The 20,609-nt window shown below is 47.3% G+C and overlaps 1 pseudogene; it reads right to left on the reverse strand.

Moving 5' to 3' along the window:
• Positions 1-3,663: 3,663 nt before the first annotated feature.
• LOC140454383 (beta-1,3-galactosyl-O-glycosyl-glycoprotein beta-1,6-N-acetylglucosaminyltransferase 3-like) lies at positions 3,664-20,185 on the reverse strand (annotated as a pseudogene).
• Between the last annotated feature and the right edge of the window lie 424 nt (positions 20,186-20,609).

A 20,609-nucleotide genomic window follows, 5' to 3' on the forward strand; every position in this document is an offset into this window, starting at 1 on the left:
GGGAAGGTGCCGGGAGTGGAGGTTGGGTTGGTGGGGGGTGTGGACCTGACGAGGGAGTTGTGGAGGGAGTGGTCTCTCCAGAACGCTGATAGGGGTGGGAGGGAAATATATCCCTGGTGGTGGGGTCTGTTTGGAGGTGGCGGAAATGACGATGTATCCGGAGGTTGGTGGGGTGGAAGGTGAGGACCAGTGGGGTTCTGTCTTGGTGGCGATTGGAGGGACAGGGTTCAAGGGTGGAGGTGCGGGAAGTGGAGGAGATGCGATGTAGAGCATCGTCGACAACGTCGGAGGGGAAATTGCGTCTTTGAAGAAGGAGGCCATTTGGGCTGTTCGGTAGTGGAATTGGTCCTCCTGGGAGCAGATGAGGTGGAGGCGAAGGAATTGGGAATATGGGATGGCATTTTTACAGGGGGCAGGGTGGGAGGAGGTGTAGTCTAGGTAGCTGTGGGAGTCGGTCGGTTTGTAGTAAATGTCTATGTTGAGTCGGTCGCCCGTGATAGAAATGGAGAGGTCTCGGAAGGGGAGGAAGGATTCTGAGACGGTCCAGGTAAATTTGAGGCTGGGGTGGTACTAGCTCACCAAGCTGGAGATGACCTTGTTTACTGCCCACCAGCTAGTCCTCCACCCTCCAGGGCACAGCAAACACTGTGACATTCATGGCACAGTCTCTCTTAACATCGCAATGGTGTCACGAACCCACAGAAAACCCACAGAAAACAGAGATGAGGGAGGGAGGCAGAGAAGTGAGAGGCAAAGAGAGGGAGAGAGACACACAGGGAGAGAAATAGGGAGACAGAAGAGGAGAGACAGACACACTGTCTATGCCTCTGAGGGAGAGAGATCTGTGAGGGCTCACCTGGCTGAATACATCCTAAATGATGAAACAAAATTCAGAGACAGATCTATAGTCATTGACAGTGTGGGGATGGCATTTCAAACCCATAGCCAAAGGAACAATGATGGGAACAATGTCATGGTGAGTTCTTCCTCTGTACCTAACACCATTCTGTCCCTGTCCTGGGAGTGTTTGATGAGGATGGAGTGGAGGGAGATTTACTCTTATCAATCCCAGGATTGTTCCTACCCTGGATGTATACAGATGGCATTACATGTGGCATTACAGAGACAACATTTCTCTTTGTATAGCTTCTGCTGTCATTGCCCTGTCAATTTTGGTGGGAGATGGATAAAATGGAGATGTCTGAGTCCTTGAAGTATGAAGGAAGCTCCATTAAACAATCCCTGGATGTTAGACTAACACGGGACATTCACACACATAGGTCAGCTTCCGTCATTTGTACAGAAACCACCCTGAACCCCTCGATTAGATTCCAGTCTGAAACGCACTCCTGCATATCTGGTATTCTTTATACAATCCACCCCGAGACCCTCAATTAGATGTGGACATCATTGCAGTGTTCTGATTTCTGTTCATTAAACAGCCATAATCATTCTCACTCAGTCCCATTTAGTTCCCATTTCTACAAGTAGATTCTATCTCATTTGTTTTCTTTTTGACTGTTTTCCTTTTTTATCTGCATCCAAATGATATCCAGTGTCACTATTTCCAGTGTTCGTGTCTATCGTTAAAACATCTGACATCGCAATGTCCAGCATTACACTGTCCAATGTCACAGTCTGATCTCAAAGTATCTAGTGATAGTGTCCAGAGTGACAGTGTTGTAACCAGAGTGACAGTGTCCAGAGTTATTGTGCCTGGAGGTATGGTGTCCGGAGTGATACAGAAAAATGAAGCTGAACCAAAACCAGCCTCTCAATCACTGGATTTGCAACACAGTGACATTTAACCATTCAATGACCCTCAAAATCGTTCAATTGTTCCTAACCAGAATTTACAAATAACAGATCTTGGATGTCAAATTTATAACTTTAATTGTTAATTTCTGTTTATGTCACTATGCAGAACACAGATGATCATAAACCCATGCACCCCCCCCCCCCCCCCCCCCAATTCGCACACCAGCAGACAGTTAAGAGATAAACTTGTTTAAAATTTTAATTTGCCAGTTGATAACAGTTTCAATGATAAATAATAGGCCATCATGAAATCCTTTGATGCTGGGTTGTATTACAGGCACAAGAACTGTACACCATGTTTGAACTTAAAGTCACCAGTCAATGCGAACAAATTCTGCAGAACTGTGGAGACTAATACTCATTCCCGACGACTCACATTCTCATCTCAGATCTTTTAACAAGTTAACAACTGGGGAAATAACTAGACAAAGTCAAACCAAAAAGAAGATCAGACCAGTCCAGCAACTTCCAAAGAAGCACTTCCTCAAAGCCCAAAGTCCAGTCAGAGCGAGGTCACTCATGGTTTTTGTTTTCTTTCTCACCATTCTCTGTGGTTACCTGCCTGGCAGCATTCCTCTTACTGACTGACCCATTCAATATCCATCCAGCTGTCAGTCCCTGAGCAGAACTACACCTCGGTGCTGAAGCGTCTGCTGTGTTCAGAGAGCAGTAATTCACCTGCATTATCTTTCCTGGCCAGATTCTAACAGCAAGCATCAGTCTTTTCGCTCTCCAGTTTTTTTTTATAAGAAGAACTAGCCACTGTTCAAAGTTCAATTCTCAATTTGGACTCAGTTCCAAACCAAAATGAGAAAAATAAAAAAATAGTGATGGTCACAACACTGGTCTTGCAGTGTCCAGCTGTACAGTGCCCACTAGTGCAGTGTTCCAGTAATGCAGTGCCCACTAGTGCAGTGTTCAGTAATGCAATGCTTACTCATGCAGTGTTCCAGTAATGAGGTGTCCACTCGTGCAGTGTTCCAGTAATGCAGTGCCCACTCGTGCAGTGTTCCAGTAATGCAGTGTCCACTCGTGCAGTGTTGAGTATTATTGGTGGATGTGTCCCTGTGAGACTGGGCACAAGTAACCCCATCGACCTGTGGCCAACCGCTTCAACTCCCCCTCCCACTCCACAATGACACTTGCTGCACCACCAAATCCAAGTTATCTGACGACTGGAGGAAGAACACCTCATCTTCTGCCTTGGGACCCTCAACCACATGGCATCAACATTGACATCACTAGGTTCCAAATCTCTCCTCTCCCCCCCACCTCATCCCAGATCCAACCCTCCAAGTCGGCTCTCCCCTCTTGACCTGTCCATCTTCCTTCCTAACTTTTGGTTCGATCTTCCCCACCGACCAATCACAATCACCCCCCGCCAGCTGGATTTACTGAGCACCTTCCCAGCTACCTTCCCCAAAAGCCCCACCCTCACTCTATTTATCTCTCAACCCCCTTACTCCCCCACATTCCTGATGAAGGGCTTATACCTGAAATATCGGTTCTCCTGCTCCTCGGATGCTGCCTAACCTGCTGTGCTTTTCCAGCACCACACATTTTGACTCTTACAGTGACTAATGTTACAGTGCTAAGTCTCACAGCACCCAGTGTTACAGTGGATAGTATTAAGGTATCCAATCTCCACAGTGCCCAACACTATCGTGCCCAGCCTCACACTGTCTCGTGTTACAGTGGCCATGTTACAGCATGCAGTCTCACTGTGCCTGGCCTCCACAGCAGCCAGTGTTATACTATACAATCTCACAGTGCCCAGTTTCACAGTGCCCAGTCTCTCAGTGTTTCCGATGTCTCACCCACCACCCCTACCACCATCACCGAGGTTTACTCTGCACCAACCTCTAACCCAGCCCCAGTTTTACCAAGTGTCCTGTTTCGGAGATATTCCTCCATGCACTGTACTGCCGTGTTGTCCATGTTGGGGTCAAACTTATTTGCAAAGAAACATCTCTGATGGACCACCCAATGTAGATCTCCTGCCCCATACACACAAACCAAGTGGCGATACCTTCCCGTGCAGGGAGGGTATAGGGCACCCCTCGCAACGTCACCAGCCTCAAAGGACCACTTTACTGCCTGGCCAAGTGTCCTGGTGGCTGCTTGGGTGTACGGGATGGAGCCTGGTACATTGGGCATTCTGTGCAGGATAGCCCACACATGCTCGTCTGGGCTGTAGGTGTCCTCCGACCACTTAAGGAAGGCCTGGATCTCGGCACTGTCAAACACATGGCCAACAAACTCTCTGGAGGCCATGAAGTAGGCGCTGCCCACGAAGATGGAGGGGCTGATGTTCGGCTGGTCTTTCAGTTGCGCGGTCAAGACGACTTGGTCGAGGGTATCGTGGTGGTATTGCCAACATTTCTAAAAGGCAAGTGCAAGAGAGACTGAGAGAGACGAGAAAGCAGAAATGATAGCTTTTCAACTTCACCTGTGGCTTTTTCCCTCCCCAACTCCTCTGCACTCTCCTCGCCCCCAGCTCCAGCAAGATCCATGCACACTCCTTCTCTCAGTTACTCACCTTACAGTGGAGAACAAGGCCATTCAGCCCCTCAGGCCTTTCTCACTCCTATTGCCTAGTGCCAGTCACCTGCCAATTTCCCCATATCCCTGCCTCCCAAACCATCTCCCAATGCTCATTCCCTGAGCAAACATAAAACTCATCCTCAAACTCTCCCAGTGGATCTCGCTCCAAAAATACACTTCAAGCTGTGCCCTCTGGTCATAAAGGTTGAGAGCACCAGAAAAATAGATCCTTCAGCCCATCGTGTCTGCGCTGGCAAAACAGGCTCCTTGCTACTCCAGTCTCATTTTCCAGCACTGGGAACATCACCTTTCATGCCTCACCAGTGCAATGGAGACACTGTCCTGTGGTCATCAACTCCTGGAGTGGGACTTGAACACAGAGCTTTTGCCTTAGAGAGAAGGACATGGTGTGCAGGGATATAGTTCTTTGAAAGTTGCATTGCAGATAGACAGGGTGGTGAAGTAGGTGTTTGATACCTTTACCTTCATTGGTCAGTGTATTGAGTATAGGAGTTGGGATGTAATGTTGCAGCTGTAACAGAGATGGATAGAGCTCTGAAAGATAGTGGAATCAAGGGTTACGGGGATAAGGCAGGAACAGGATACTGATTGTGGATGATTAGCCATGATCATAATGAATGGTGATACTGGCTCGAAGGGCTGATGGCCTACTCCTGCACCTATTGTCTATAAGTAGGAGTATCTTTGATTATCTCTGATATGCCTTTGCCATTATCAAGTGTGATCTATTGTCTGTAGAGGACGTTGGTGAGGCCACTTTTAAAATACTGCATACAATTCTGGTCGCCCTTCGAAAGAAAGGATGTTGTTAAACTTGAGAGGGTGCAGAAAAGATTTACCAGGATGTTGCCGAGCTTGGAGGGCTTGAGCTACAGTAAGAGGTTGAATAGGCTAGGGCTATTTTCCCTGGAGTGTCAGAAGCTGAGGGGTATCCGTACAGAAGTTCATAAAATCAGGAGGAGCATGGATAGATGTTGAAATAATCAGCCAGATGATAGTACACTTCACACAGCTTCCTTTATCACATACATGCAAGAAGACTCAACCAGCCGGGTCAAAGCCCACCCTTGCCTGGAGAGTCTGAATCAGGCAGTTGCAATCACACTTTTACACACAAATCAGTGTTCCCTTTTCACGAATCACATTTTGATTTCAAGCCTTAGCAACACAACTGATCAATCAGATCCTGATCTAGGTACATGACGTTTAGCATTAGATCATTGACCTTAAACTTCTACAACACCTGTTGAGTGTTGTTTCGGTCTTCCTGCCTTCTCACTTAATGGGAGCCAGTTTCAGTAAGCTAGCTAGCTTGCTTACGTGCTTGGCTGCACTTCTCTGTTGCTGCTCAAAATTGTTTAGCTGACCTCCTTTTCTGTTCTTGCCCCATTTTGATTCCTTCCAGGTCGGCTCTATAGCGAAAGGTCTTTTCCCAACGGTGGGGGAGTCCAAAACTAGAAGCATAGGTTTAAGGTGAGAGGGGAAAGACCTGAGGGGTTACTTTTTCATGCAGTGGGTGATGTGTGCCTGGAATGAGCTACCAAGAGGTGGTGGAGGTGGCTGGTACAATGACTATATTTAAAAGGCATCTAGATGTGGACATGAATAGGAATAGGTGAGAGAGATATGTGCCAAAGGCTGGCAAATGGGACTAGGTCAGATTGGGATGACTGGTCAGCGCAGACAGGTTGAACTGAAGGGTCTGTTCCATACTGGATGATGCTGTGACTCCATGCTCTCTGGTTATTGAGGTTTAGAGCACCAAAATAATAAGTTGCCCTTCAGCCCATCGTGTCTGCACTGGTCAAAAAGACAAGCTTCGAACTATTCTCATCCCATTTTGCAGCACTTGGCCCATACCCTTGAGTGTCTCACAAAAGCAATGAAGACACCTTCCTATGGCCATCAGCTCCTGGAGTAGGACTTGAATCCAAAGCTCCTCCCTCAGAGTGAAGGACACCACACATTAGATTCTCTACAGTATGGAAACAGGCCATTTGGCCCAACAAGTCCACACCAATCCTCTGAAGAGCAACCCATCCACACCCATTATCCTACCCGATATTTACCCTTGACTAATGTACCCGAACACTATGGGCAATTTAGCACGAAAAATCTACCTGGCCTGCACATCTTTGTGGATTGTGGCAGGAAACCAGCGCACCCGGAGGAAACCCACGCAGACACGGGGAGAATGTGCAAACTCCACACAGACAATCGCCCAAGGCTGGAATCGAACCCAGGTCTTTGGCACTGTGAGGCAACAGTGCTAACCACTGAGCCACTGTGCTCTCCTTCCGCAAGACACAAGACACTTTATTTACATTGTATCAAAGATATCTTTTATCCTCGGTCCTTGTGGCATCATGCATGGGAGATATGGATCCTTGGTTACCAAGGGGAGGATAGATGGTATGCAGGAATGTGGATGGTGGAACAGGATCAAAAGGGCCAATGGCCTACTCTTGTTCCTTGTATGTATGGGAGCAGATTTTCTTTTTCCAACTTACATCGGAACTTGCCATCATCTCATACAAATGTAGTTTAGGCTTCCTTTACGTTTCAAATCCTCAGATCTCCCCACCATGCCTCTAACCCAAAATCTTACATCTGCATTCCATTGCACTTGTACAATCGGTGAACAGTGAAGTATATTTCCTTGTCTTCATTACCGAGTGCTCACCCTGTACCCATTGAATAAACCTCACCCCAATCTCCTTTGTTCCAATGGGAGCATCGTTGACCTTTCCAACTGTGCCATCCAACTTAAATCCTGGCACCATTCTGCGAAATCTCCTCCCTGTCCTGAGGGCCCTCACATCGTTTTATAGTCACCGGAAATGACCACAACAATCCAACTGGGGCTAAACCAACTCGACATGCAGCATAACTCAACCATTTATTGGCATCAATGCCTCTATTTATGAAGCCTTCTGCTTTTCTACCCTCTTATGGCCTCCCCCATCTTCTAATGTTGATGAATGTTTATCGCCAGATCCCTCTAATCCTGCGCACTCTTTACGATTGTGCCATTACATTTCTATTACCTCTCCACATCCTTCTCCCAAAACATAGCACCTTACACTCTTCTGTATTCACCTCTGACTGGATGCTGTCTGTTCATTGTGGTGACTCTGGACAATTCACATCATCCTCACCATTTGCCAATCCTCCAGGTTTATCATTGCCCCGAATATGGGCATTCTGCCACATACTCCAAGATTGATATCACTGACATATTGAGTAAAAGCAGTCATCTATTTAGGGCTGAGTTACGGAAACATTTAACTGACACGATAGTGAAGTTATGGAAAGCTGTGGAGTTTGAGTCATTGAATATGTCCAAGAATGTGATTAACAAATATTTAGGGTTTCAAAAGCATCAAAGGCATGGGGAAAAAGTGTTGAGATAGAGAATTAGCTATGATCATATAGTATGGTGGGCCTCATGGAGGGCCAAATCATCTTCTCCTGCTCCGGGTCTTGATGTTTATATGTCCCAGCTGGATGGATCATTCCCACCTACCAACCTACCAACCTCTCGTCCAAAACAAGATCCATGAATCAGGGCTTGTGTTGTCAATTTTGTTGTCCAGCCGTTTTTATCTAGTGCCTAGTGAAACACTTCATTGAATCCAGTTCAGACAACATTCTCTGCATTCAAATTCTCAGCTACTTCATCAATGCATGATGCGAGGTTGGAGACTTACCTTTTGAAAACCTGCACTGGCTTCGCTTCATTAATTTGATCTAAGGCAGGTTGGTGTGAATTGCAGCCATAACTACCAGCATGAATGTCAAGTGCATGATATAAAGTAAACTAGGATCCATGCGGAGTGAGCCTCAGAGACCCAGGTTCAAGTCGCTTCTGTTCCAGAGTTGTGCGATAACATCTTTGAACAGGTTCATCAGTAAATGTAAGACCATTAGCAAGTCAGGACAGGAGTCGGCCATTTGGTCCCTCAAGCCAGCTTCACTAGGATCATGGCTGATTCAACATTCCTCAAGTCCATGTTCTTGCCCTATCCCCGTAACGCTTAATTCCCCAACTGAGCAAGAATCTATCCATCTGAGCCTTAAATATATACAAGGACAGCTCTCTGTGGCAAGGAATTCCAAAGATTCACAACCTTCTGAGAGAGGAAATTCCACCTCATCTCAGTCTTAAACTGGTGCCCCTTTATTCTGAGACAATACCCCCCCCGGTCCTGGACTCTCCCATGAGGAGAAACATCCTTTCAGCATTTACCCAGTCAAACCCCTTAATCCTGTCCATTTCAATGAGGTTACCTCTCATTCTTCTAAACTCCAGTGAGTAGAATCCTGTTTAGCCTTTTGTTTTTAAGACAATCACTCCATAATGGGGCCATCCCACTGAACATTCTCTTAACTTCCTCCAATGAAACAACATGTTTTCTTAAATATGGTGACCAGAAGTGCTCACAGTACTCCGGATGTGCTCTCACAAGCACCTTGCACAGTTGCAGTAAGACTTCCTGACTTTTATACTCCAACCCCCTTTCAAATAAGGGCAAACATTCCACTTCAGTTCTAAAGAAAGGTCACCAGACTCGAAACATTGACTCTGTTTTCTCTCCATGAATGCTACCCGACCTGCTGAGTCTCTCCAGAAATTTCTGTTTTCGTCCAACATTCCATTAGTCTTCCCAATTACCTGCTGCCCTCGTGTGCAAGCTTTCCTCGTTTCATTCACTAGTTCCCCCAAGTCCCTTTGTGTTGCAGCTTTCTGAAGCTTTCTCCATTTAAATAATATTCTATTCTTTTGATTTCCCTTCCAAATGAACAACTTCACATTTTCCCACATTGCACTCCATTTGCCAACATTTTTGCCAACTTAACCTATCAATATCTGACTGTAAAGCACATAAGACAACATTTTTTACTGTAACTCGATTATACATGACATTAATATTTCAGCAAGGTTTGAGAATTTTTGTAGTTCAGGTTGAGGTTCTAGATGTAGGTTTTGCTCGCTGAGTTGGAAGGTTCGCTGATGATGTTGCCTAGTATGGTGACAAAACATCTCAAAATGAACCTTCCAGCTTAACAAGCAAACCTACATCCAGAGTAATATTTCAAGTCAATCTCAGAGTACAACGGGATCTTGATCAGATGGGATAATAGGCCGAGGAGTGCCAGATGGAGTTTAATGTCGATAAATGTGAGGTGCTCCATTTTGGAAAGGCAAATCAAGGCAGGAATAATACACTTCATGGTAAAGTCTGGGGAGTGATGATGAAACAAGGGATCGTGGAATGCAGATTCATAGTTTCTTGAAAAAGGAGTCGCAGATCGACAGGGTAGTGAAGAAGTCGTTTGCTACACTTGTCATTATTGGTCAGTGCATTGTGTGTAGGAGTTGGGAGGTCATGCTGTGGCTGAACAGGACATTGGTTTGGCAATTTCTGGAATACAGCATGCAATTCTGGTCTCCCTGCTATAGGAAGGATGTTGTGAAACTTGAAAAGGTTCAGAAAAGATTTACAAGATGTTGCCAGAGCTGAATGTGGAAATGCAGGAGATTGGTACTAGATGTGGAATAATTACAGACACGATGAACTGAATGGCATCCTTCCGCAAGAATTCTTTAATTCTGTGACTGGCGCAGAGGGAGATTAACTTCAAGGTTCATGTTATCAGGAGGGACACCAAAGCCCTTAGCTGAGTGGTCAGAAAACTCCCTCCTCTTTATTTAAACTAAGGCATAACCTGTCTCCACCAATATCATAGCATAAGTCAGCCATTCGTCCCTTCAAGTCTGCTCCACCATTCAAGAAGATCACTGCTCTTCTGGTTGCAATTTCAATTCCACATTTCTATCGTTTGCCCCGGGGTCCTTATCTTTTTTTAAAAAAAAGGTCACCTTGCTCACCCTTTCATAACTTCATCAACTCAGCCTTCACAACTTCGTACAGAAGAGATTTACACAGTGCAACAGCCCTCTCAGGGGAAAATAATTCTGCAAGGCATTGGTGAGGTCACTTTTGGAGTACTGGGTAAATTTGTGATCGCCCTGCTGTTGGAAGGGTGTTGTTAAACTGCAAAGGATGCAGAATAGATTTACAAAGATGTTGCCAGGACTGCAGTTATAAGGAGAGGCTAGATAGGCTAGGACGTTTCTCACTGGAGTATTGGAGGGTGAAGGGTGACCATATAGAGGTTTATAAAATTGTGGGGGAAATCAATAAAAGTGAATAGCCCCAGGATGGGGGAGTCCAAACCCAGAGGGCATAGGTTTAAGGTGAGACCTGAGGGTGGTGCAAATACACAGCAAGTTGCCAAAAAGAATTGTTGTAGTGGGTACAATCACAAGATTTAACAGATGACATAAATAGGACAAGTTTAGAGGGATATGGACCAAACACAGGATAAGGGGACTAGTTCCAATTAGGATACCTGGTTGGCATGGATGAGTTGGACGAAAGGGTATGTTTCGGTGCTGTAGGACTCTGACGATATCTTATTCTACAGAACATCTTGTCAAACCTACAAGAGAAAGCAATGTCCCAGCAACCACCTTACCATGTCCCCTCAGAGAAACTTATACATTTCAAAAAGATCTTTCAGATTTCCAAACTTAAATGTGTAAAAGCCAATTTGTTCAACCTTCCTTCATAAGATAAACCCTTCATCCTAGGAAAAAGGCAGGTGAAACTTGCTGTCAATGTAATTAATTTATGTTTTAAATGAGAGAAAAATGTACAGACTGATTCTGATGTGGTCTCATCAAGGCCTTGTATGGCACTCTCTCCACCCCTCTGGCCTGGAAATGGACTCTACATTTTGAAGAAAAATGTCTGTACTAATGGACTCTGGACTAGAAAGGACTCTGTTTGTTGGTAATTAAGTGTCATATGGTTTGTTGGGCTTATCACCTGCACTGTCTTGCATGTCCCTGGGTCTGGCAGGTCTTACTGTGAGCTGGGAGGCTCATGGGTCGTCCTGAAAGCTGTCACCCTGAGAGCCGGAGGGTGGGTAAGCCATCCTGTGAACCTGAAGGTTGGTAGGCTGTCCCAAAAGCCAGAGGGTGGGTCGGCCACCCTGATGACAGTCTCCCCGAGAGCTAGGTGGTGGGTAGACCGTTCTGAGCACTGTTGTCCCGAAAAGAGGTAATCGGGACGGGCTGTCCTAGAGGTGGTCGAAAGCTGTGTCAGAGCAGCCGAGAGCCAGAAAGCGCGTAGGGGGCGGGCTGAGATCCAGAAGGCTTGTGGGCTACCCTGCACGCTGTCGTCCCAGGGAAGGGGACAGGCTGTCCTAGAGGCGGCCGAAGGTGTGCCAGGATAGCCCACTGGCCAGATGGCCCATCGGGGTGGGTGAGAGCCCAATGGTACATAGGGGCAGACCGAGAGCTAGAAGATGGGTAGCCGTCCTCAGCGCTGTCACCCCAGGTGGGTACTGGGGCGGACAGTCTTAGAGGTGGTCGAAAGGTGTGTCAGGGCAGACCGAGAGCCGGAAGGCGTGTAGGGGTGGGCTGCCTGAGAGTGGTTGGAAGGTGGGAGGGACGGGGGCTTGCTGGGTCTGTATTATCTGCACTTTTTAATGTAACAGGATTGTCTTATGCATAAATGTCATTGTTGCTGTCTTTTCATATTTGAAACTGGGATTTGTGGTTTGTCCTCAATTCCCTGTAAACTGGTTGAACGGTAAGGTTTGGGGCCTAGCTTTGCTGCTCCTCTCCCTTGTAAAATTGCTGATGTATGCAGCTGTAAATGTTAACTGTTGTGCAGTCACCTCTTTTTTGTACTTGTTTAATAAAATAAACAGGGGAATGCTCCTTTCCCTTGTAAAATTTCTGTCTCTTGTATACAGTTGTAAATGTTAACTGTTTTTGTAAATTGTTTTGTAACTGTTTAATAAAATTTATAAACAGGAGATTCAGAGGTCTTCTTGATTTAGGGGCTGACTCTGTGCTGGCTGGGTCACAGTCAGTGTGTTACTGTTGGTTTCTGCTTGTTTTTTGTATGGCGGAAACCTGATTCCTGAACTGGCTGAATTATTTAGCCAGTTTGTTAACTGGCATTCCTTTAGGGAGGACTGATTGTTAAACTCCTGATGCACATACTGTGTTTCGGGTGTAACTCAGTTCTCATTAGGGGACTGTTGTTTCACTGACTGGTTATAGTCTGTGTGTTACTCTTTTCTTCACTTTTGAGAAAAGGACAATGTTAATTTTGTGGTAGGGCTTAGCCCTTGGACTCTAGTTTTGTTTTTTGTATGTGTCCTCACTGTTTGGACTGAGCCCTTGTGGAAGACATACATTTTATCAGAGGAGCTGTTCCTATGGGGAGGCCTAGCCCTCAGACTGGGCCTCTGAAGATTGAACACCTGTGTGTGTGCTGGGAGGTGAGCACTTGCTGTATCCTGGAGTTTGGGAGAAGACCTTCCCTTCAGGAATGGACCAAAACCCCTGTGAGTTAACCACCTTTACAATGTACTGTGTTCCTGTGAGTGGGCCTGGCTCTCCAAGGATGTGCCAGGACTCCATGGAGACTGAACACCTGTGTGCTGTGGGGTGTGCATTTGCTGCCTTTGGGAGTGGACTCTGCCCTTGGTTGGAGACCCTGTTTTTAGCAGTGGACTCGATTTCTGACAAAACATGTTGTAAACTGGAGTGGACTCTGTTCCTGAGAACTCTATTTTTTTGAAGACTCTATATTTAATCTCTGTGTACCAGAAAAGACTCTGTTTTTTCACAATTAACTCTACTGAGTTTCTTGTTGGGCTTATCACCTGCACTGTCTTGTGTGTCTCTGGGTCTGGCAGGCCTTACTGTGAGCTGGGACGTTCATGGGTCGTCCTGAAAGCTGTCACCCCGAGAACCAGAGGGTGGGTAGGCCACCCTGATGCCAGTTGCCCCTAGAGCCAGTAGGTGGGTAGGCCATTCTGAGCGCAGTTGTCCTGAGAAGGGGTGATCAGGATGGGCTGTCCTGCAGGTGGTCAGAAGATTTCTCAGAGCAGCCAAGAGCCAGAAGGCGCATAGGGGCAGGCTGAGATCCAGAAGGCTTGTGGTCTACCCTGCACGCTGTCGTCCCTGGGAAGGTGACGGGCTGTCCTAGAGGTGCCAGAAGGTGTGTCGGGGTAGTCCACTGGCCGGACGGTGCATTGGGGTGATGAGAGCCCAGTGGTAAGTAGGGGCAGACAGAGAGCCAGAAGCAGTCCTCAGCGCTGCCGCCCCGGGCGGGTAACGGGGCAGGCTGTCCTCGAGGTGGTCGAAAGGTGTGTCAGGGCGGATCGAGAGCCGGAAGGTATGTAGGGGCGGGCTGCCTTAGAGCGGCCGGAAGGTGGGAGGGATTGGGGTGGGGGTGGGTGGGAAGACTTGCTGGTTTTTTGGGGGTCTGTATTGTATGCACTGTTTCTTACACAAGTGGACTGTCTTATATGTATGAATGTCATTGTTACTGTTTGTAATGATTGAAACTGGGGTTTGAGGTTTGTCCTCATTTCCCTAAAAACCGGTTGAATGTCAGGATTTGGGGCTTGTCATTCCCCTCCCTTGTAAAATTGCTATTTCTCTGTATACAGCTATAAATGTAATTGTTTGTATAAACTGTGAATTGTTTAATAAAATATAAATAAACAGGACTGTCTGTTTCCTTTCTTCCTGGTGAAGGAATATAAATTGTGAGGAGCAATTATTAATGTTGTCTGCGAAAATCACAAAGCTGAATCATGAAAGAGGAAGGGGAGTGTAGGTTAAGCTAGATATACTTGTACAAACAGTTATAAGCATCTGTTTCCCGCTTCTGCAAAAACAAAAACCACAATCAAGAGGTCATAAGGCTCAGTGTGGACGAAGAATGAGAGGAAATGTTGCTTTAGCAAGCAAGGAAGCAGATGGCAGTGAAGGAGGATATACACTAACAATAGACCACAGAGGGATGTGGTGAAATGGCCAAGCAAAACCTGTACTGTTACGCACAAGGCCAGATAAGGCAAGAGATAAACAAGAGGAATGGGCACTGGGTTTAGAGTCGTGGGAGGAGGGAAAGGGAAATGAATTGTATCAAGGGTTTGTACTGTGCGCCTACCCTGTAGACACCATTCTTGCAAGAGTATATCAGATGATACTGCTGCAGCAGATCTTGTCTTGGACTGAAATTACTGAAGTGAGTGAGTTCTATTTCCCACATAAATTAAGATTTACACACTTGTCAGATGCAGTGAAAAACACCTACACACATATGACATGGGTACTAGGGAAAAATAAGCATGACTGCTGTCGGGTGGTAGTGGAAGAAAAATAAACAGGCATGTCAAGGGATCTGCTCACTGAGAGCTGGCTCTCGGGAAGCTGGATCAGCATATGAAGGACTCTTCAATCCTCTTGAGGAGACTGACTTCAAAACAGCTTCAGTGTGTCTTATGTGCTGCTGTTGGTCTCTTCCTACTGAGGAGGAGTTTATTTTTAATTTTTTTTTCATAGTTTGTTGTGATTTGTTTTCTGGGGTTTCTTTCTGCTTATTTCTGTTAATTTGAAGCTGTGCTCAGCTGTACAGGCAGCTACTACCACACTACTGCTACAGTCTGGTCCTGCTCCTGCTACTGAAGCCTGGACCGTGCCTGCACCCCTGCTGCTGCTGCCTGGGCCTAGCTACACCTGGGGACCACTTCGACTGCTACTCCTGAGGCTGCTTCTGAAAAAAAAATAAACAGGATGATCAGATGTTCTGTTCACTCTGAGCTGGCTCTGAGGAAGCTGCATCCGTGTCAAGGACTCCATGTGTAAACAAAATGGTGAGTTGGTGACTGGACAATGGTCTCTGTGAAGTTATTCTTGATGTCGGGGTTTCCTGCTCCTCGGATGCTGCCTGACCTGCTATGCTCTTCCAACACTGTTCTAATCTTGACTGTAATCTCCAGCATCTGCAGTACCCACTTACAGTCATAGAGATGTACAGCAAGGAAACAGATCCTTCGGTCCGACCAGATATCCCGACCCAATCCAGTTCCACCTGCCAGCACCCGGCCCATATCCCTCCAAACCCTTCCTCTTAATATACCCATCCAAATGCCTCTTAAATGTTGCAATTGTACCAGCCTCCACCACATCCTCTGGCAGCTCATTCCATACGCGTACCACACTCTCCATGAAAATGTTGCCCCTTCGGTCTCTTTTATATCTTTTCCCTCTCACCCGAAACCTATGTCCTCTAGTTCTGGACTCCCCGACCCCAGGGAAAAGACTTTATCTATTTATCCTATCCATGCCCCTCATAATTTTGTAAACCACTATAAGCTCACCCCTCAGCCTCCAACACTCCAGGGAAAACCACCTCAGCCTGTTCCGCCTCTCCCTATAGCTCAAATCCTCCAACCCTGGCAACATCCTTGTAAATCATTTTGGAATCCTTTCAAGTTTCACAACATCTTTCCAATAGGAAAGAGACCAGAATTGCACGCAATATTACAACAGTGGCCTTACCAATGTCCTGTACATCCGCAACATGACCTCCCAACTCCTGTACTCCATAGTCTGATCAATAAAGGAGCGTATACCAAACATTGCTTTCACTATCCTATCTACCTGCGACTCCGCTTTCAAGGAGCTATAAACCTGCACTCCAAGGTCTCTGTTCAGCAACACTCCCAAGGACCTTACCATTAAGTGTATAAGTCCTGCTAAGATTTGCTTTCCCAAAATGCAGCACCTCGCATTTATCTGAATTAAACTCCATCTGCCACTTCTCAGCTCATTGGCCCATCTGGTCCAGATCCTGTTGTAATCTGAGGTAACACTCTTCGCTGTCCACTACACCTTCAATTTTGGTGTCATCTGCAAACTTACTAACTGTACCTCTTATGCTCTCATCCAAATCATTTATGTAAATGACAAAAAGTAGAGGGCCCAGCACCGATCGTTATGGCACTCCACTGGTCACAGGTCTCCAGTCTGAAAAACAATCCTCCACCACCACCCTCTGTCTTCTACCTTTTGAGCCAGTTCTGTATCCAAATGGCTCGTTCTCCCTGTATTCCATGAGATCCAACCTTGCTAATCAGTGTCCCATGGGGAACCTTGTTGAATACCTTACTGAAACCCATATAGATCACATTTACCGCTCTGCCCTCATCAATCCTCTTTATTACTTCAAAAAACTCAATCAAGTTTGTGAGACTATTTCACTATCAACCTAAGAACAATCCTTCACATGCTCTGAACCAAACTTAAATTCTTTTTTGTTCACTCTTAACTCTTAAGGGGTAGCCATAATCACCCACATGGGCCCCAACTATGCCTGCCTCTTCATCCATCAGCACCATTCCTCACCTTTTCCTCCACTACATTGATGACTGGATTGGCACTACCTCGTGTTTGCATGAGGTGGTTGAAAAGTTCATTAATTCTAATTCTACCAACACCTTCCAACCTGACCTCAAATTCACCCGGACAATCTCGGACACCTCCTTCCCCTTCCTGGACCTCTCCATCTCCATCTCCATCTCCATCTCTGGCAACTGACTAACTGTGGACATCTACTACAAACCCACCAACTCCCACAGCTACCTGGAATACACCTCCTCCCACACTATCCCTTATTCCCAATTTCTCTGCCTCTGCTGCATCTATACCCAGGAGGACCAATTCCACCACAGAACATCCCAGATGGTGTCCTACCTCAAAAACTACAATTTCCTCTCCCACATGATTGACAATGCCCTCCAGTGCATTTGTTCCATTTCCTGTACCTTCACCCTTGAACCACACCCCTCCCAACGCAACAGGGACAGAACCCCTTGGTCCTCACCTTCTACCCCACCAACATCTGGATACATTGCATTATCCTCCACCACTTCTGCCACTTACAAACAGACCGCACCATTAGGGACATATTTCCCTCTGCAGTCCATCTGCATTTCAGAGACTATTCCCTCTGCAACTCCCTTGTCAGATCCACACCCCTCACCAACCCACCTTCCCTGGCCTCTGAACAGTGCAAAACCTGCACCCACACCTCCCCCCTCACCTCCGTCCAAGGCTCCAAAGGATCCTTCCACATCTGACAAATATACTTGTACCTCCACCAATGTCATCTACTGCATCCATTGCACCCAATGTGGTGTCCTCTACATCGGGGAGACAGAACTCTTACTTGCGGATTGTTTCAGAGAACATCTCTGGGACACCCACACCAACCAACCCCACCACCCCGTGGCTGAACACTTTAACTCCCCCTCCCACCAAGGGAATGCAGGTCCTGACGCCTGGATATTCCACCTTGGAACCCTGATCTGTCTGGTTGCAATGTCGATTTCACTAGTTTCATTATTTCCCCACCCCACCTTATCGCAGTCCCAAGCCTCCAACTCAGAATCACCCTCCTGACTGGTCCATCTTCCTTCCCACCTGTCCACTTGACCTTCCACCTCCCCCCCATACCTTCATCTATCACATTCCCAGCTACCTTCCACCCCCAGCCCCACACCCATCCCACTTATCTCTCGGCCCCCTGGTCCACAAACCTCATTCCTGATGAAGGGCTTATGTCCGAAACATTGATTCTTCAGATGCTGCCTGACCCGCTGTGCTTTTCCAGTGCCACACTCTTGACTCTGATCTCCAGTATCTGTAGTCCTCACTTTCTCCTACACTCTTAACCTACCTACATTCCCGTATACTCTCGTAATCAGTCTATATCCCTCCTTATCCCAGGCTCAGCCCCTCTTTCTACCCCAACCCTTTCACCTGACCATGTTCCCTTCCACCCATCTGCTCCACCCCACCCACTGTCCAATCACAGCCACCTTCTCCCTGCATCCACCAATCGCCATCCCACCTACCTTTCCCCAGTCCCACACCCCCATTCTGCAGCCCCTTCCTCTCCCTGGGTTCTGATGCAAGTTTCCGACCTGAAACGTCAATTGCCCTTCTATTCTGTTTGCAGCTCAACTCTCCAACTCCTCTATATTCCTTTGTACATGCTGAACCTCCCTCCATGCAATTGAACTGTTTTAACAAACCTGTCTCTCTTTTGTTACAGAGGGAGAGAGAAGAGTTACTGAGGGAGAGGGATAAATTAGTGGAGGAAAGGGATTACAAAAGGGAGAGGGGTTATAGAAGGAGAGAGGTTACAAAGGGGTTACCCTTCCGTTTCCCCTTTGTAACAGGCAGGAGTAAAGAACTGGAGGGGGGAGAGAGAGAGATGTTGGAGGGAGGGAGGATGGAAACACTTGGATGGAGAGAGGCCCAGCAGACAGGAAGGCGGTTACATTTTTGAACCCTGGTGCAGGATCCGACTCAATCACGTTGGAGCCGTTCAGAGCTCTGAGGCTGCGGACTATCTCCCGGTTGGTCTTCAGGGGGAAGTCTTGGCCACACACGTTGATGAAGTACCTTCAGGGAACAGGGCTCTCCAGCAGCTCCTTCATGCAGTTGAGATCTGCCTGAACTCTGCTCCAGCCAGCATAGGTGACCCACTCCAGCTTGGCTGCGACAAAGACATTGTGGATACACGAAGCGATGGCCCGAACGGCCGCATGAAATTGACTCGGGGATTTGCGGTCTACGTGGATACAGTAGACATTCTGTGGGGCATAAATGCTCAGTAGAAGCCTCTCGAACATCTCAATGCTCTGGTGGATGACCATGGAGTAAGCCAAAGGGAAGTGTTCCTCCTCAGGGCTCAGGGGGACAGTGATATACTTGCGGGCCCTCACAAACGATCTGCAATTTCGGGTCATGTTCAGATAATCTCCCTCAGTGACGGCTTGGTGCTTGAGGGAGACAGTAATGAAGTTGAGGAGGGTCCTTTCCACCTCCTGCCTGTCCCCCTGGATGATCTGCCAGCAGGTGGAGTTCTCCTCGACTGGAGAAGGTGTTCCTGTATTGGACTGGCGCCTGGTTTCATCAGCCTGAGGGTCAGCCGGCCCCCTCCTCTCTGGGCCAGCAGCTATTGGCACAACAAGACCACACTGAGCACACACGCACAGAGGCAGGACCAGCGGGTACAATGCTGGCTCAGCTTGGGCATAGCGCTTTCCAGAGGGCAGTGTCCCCAGCCTATAGGCGATAGGCAAATGCAGAATGGATGCTCTCTGTGCTGGGCAGCACTGCCTCCACCAGGCCGTGGGGAAGGAGTGACTGCAATTTGCTGGAGAGGTCGCAGCAGCCAGTCCCCTCTCCTTGTTAGACTCTTGTCTTTCATTTTCCCCAAGATTCAACGAATGACTCCGACTTTCACTCCCTCTCCCCCGGAACTGCTCTCCCTCTGGAATTTATCTCCACTTTAACACCTCTCCCTCTCTCCGTTACCCCTTTGTAACCCCTCTCCCTCTATAATCCCTCTCCCTTTCGTAATCCCTCTCCTCCACTAACTCACCCCTCTCCCTCTGTAACTCCTCTCTCTCTCACACACACATTAACTCCTCTCTCTCTTTCTCTGTCCCTCAGTAACTCCTCTCCTCCCTCACTCGGTAACACTCTATCTCGGTAACTCCTCTCTCCCTCTCTCGGTAACTCTCTCCCTCTCTCAGTAACTCCTCTCCCTCTGTCTCTCTCAGTAACTCCTCCCGCCCTCCTCTGGATGATACCCAGCCAATGTTCCGTTGTTGCTCTCTCGGAGTCCGGGCTCCTCTCGCTCCTGTCTGCCTGCTTGGCTACAGGCGTTTCCTTTCCCGGTCTCTGCTTCTCTCCGGCCGTTCCTGGACCGATGTCGCCCGGGTGAAGTAAACGAGAGGATCGCGATCGGAGAACCGACAACCAGAGAGAACACAGAGCCAGCCAAGCCCAATAACCCACGCCCCAACCTGGGCTGAGATGCTCTTTCAGGAAGGAACCTTCCATCGAGCCCACAACAATGTGGGAGGGGTAACCCTTGGATGAAGAGAGGACCAGAAGACGGGAAGGACCTGTTTGTACTGTGACTCTTAACTGCCCTCTGGGCTATTAGGGATGGTCAATAAACACTGACCTGGCCAATGGTGCCCCCATCCCATGAATTTATTTGAAAAAAAGTGACAATAGTAAGTCAAATTAAATCAAACTTCACCACCCGTCATCTCTCTCTCTCTCATGCGAAATTGGAATTATGGTGATTTGACCATTCATAATAAAGCTGTGAATCTGAGCACAGCAAGTTGATATGAATCCAAAAAAAAATCCCCTGGCCAAGAGTGGCTCAGAGGTTAGCATTGCTGGAGCACAGTGCCAGGAACCAGAGTTTGATTCCAGCCTTGGGTGGCTATGTGGAGTTTTGCATGTTGTCTGC

Source organism: Chiloscyllium punctatum, chromosome 29 (assembly GCF_047496795.1).
Source record: "Chiloscyllium punctatum isolate Juve2018m chromosome 29, sChiPun1.3, whole genome shotgun sequence".
In the NCBI taxonomy this organism is placed as follows: domain Eukaryota; kingdom Metazoa; phylum Chordata; class Chondrichthyes; order Orectolobiformes; family Hemiscylliidae; genus Chiloscyllium; species Chiloscyllium punctatum.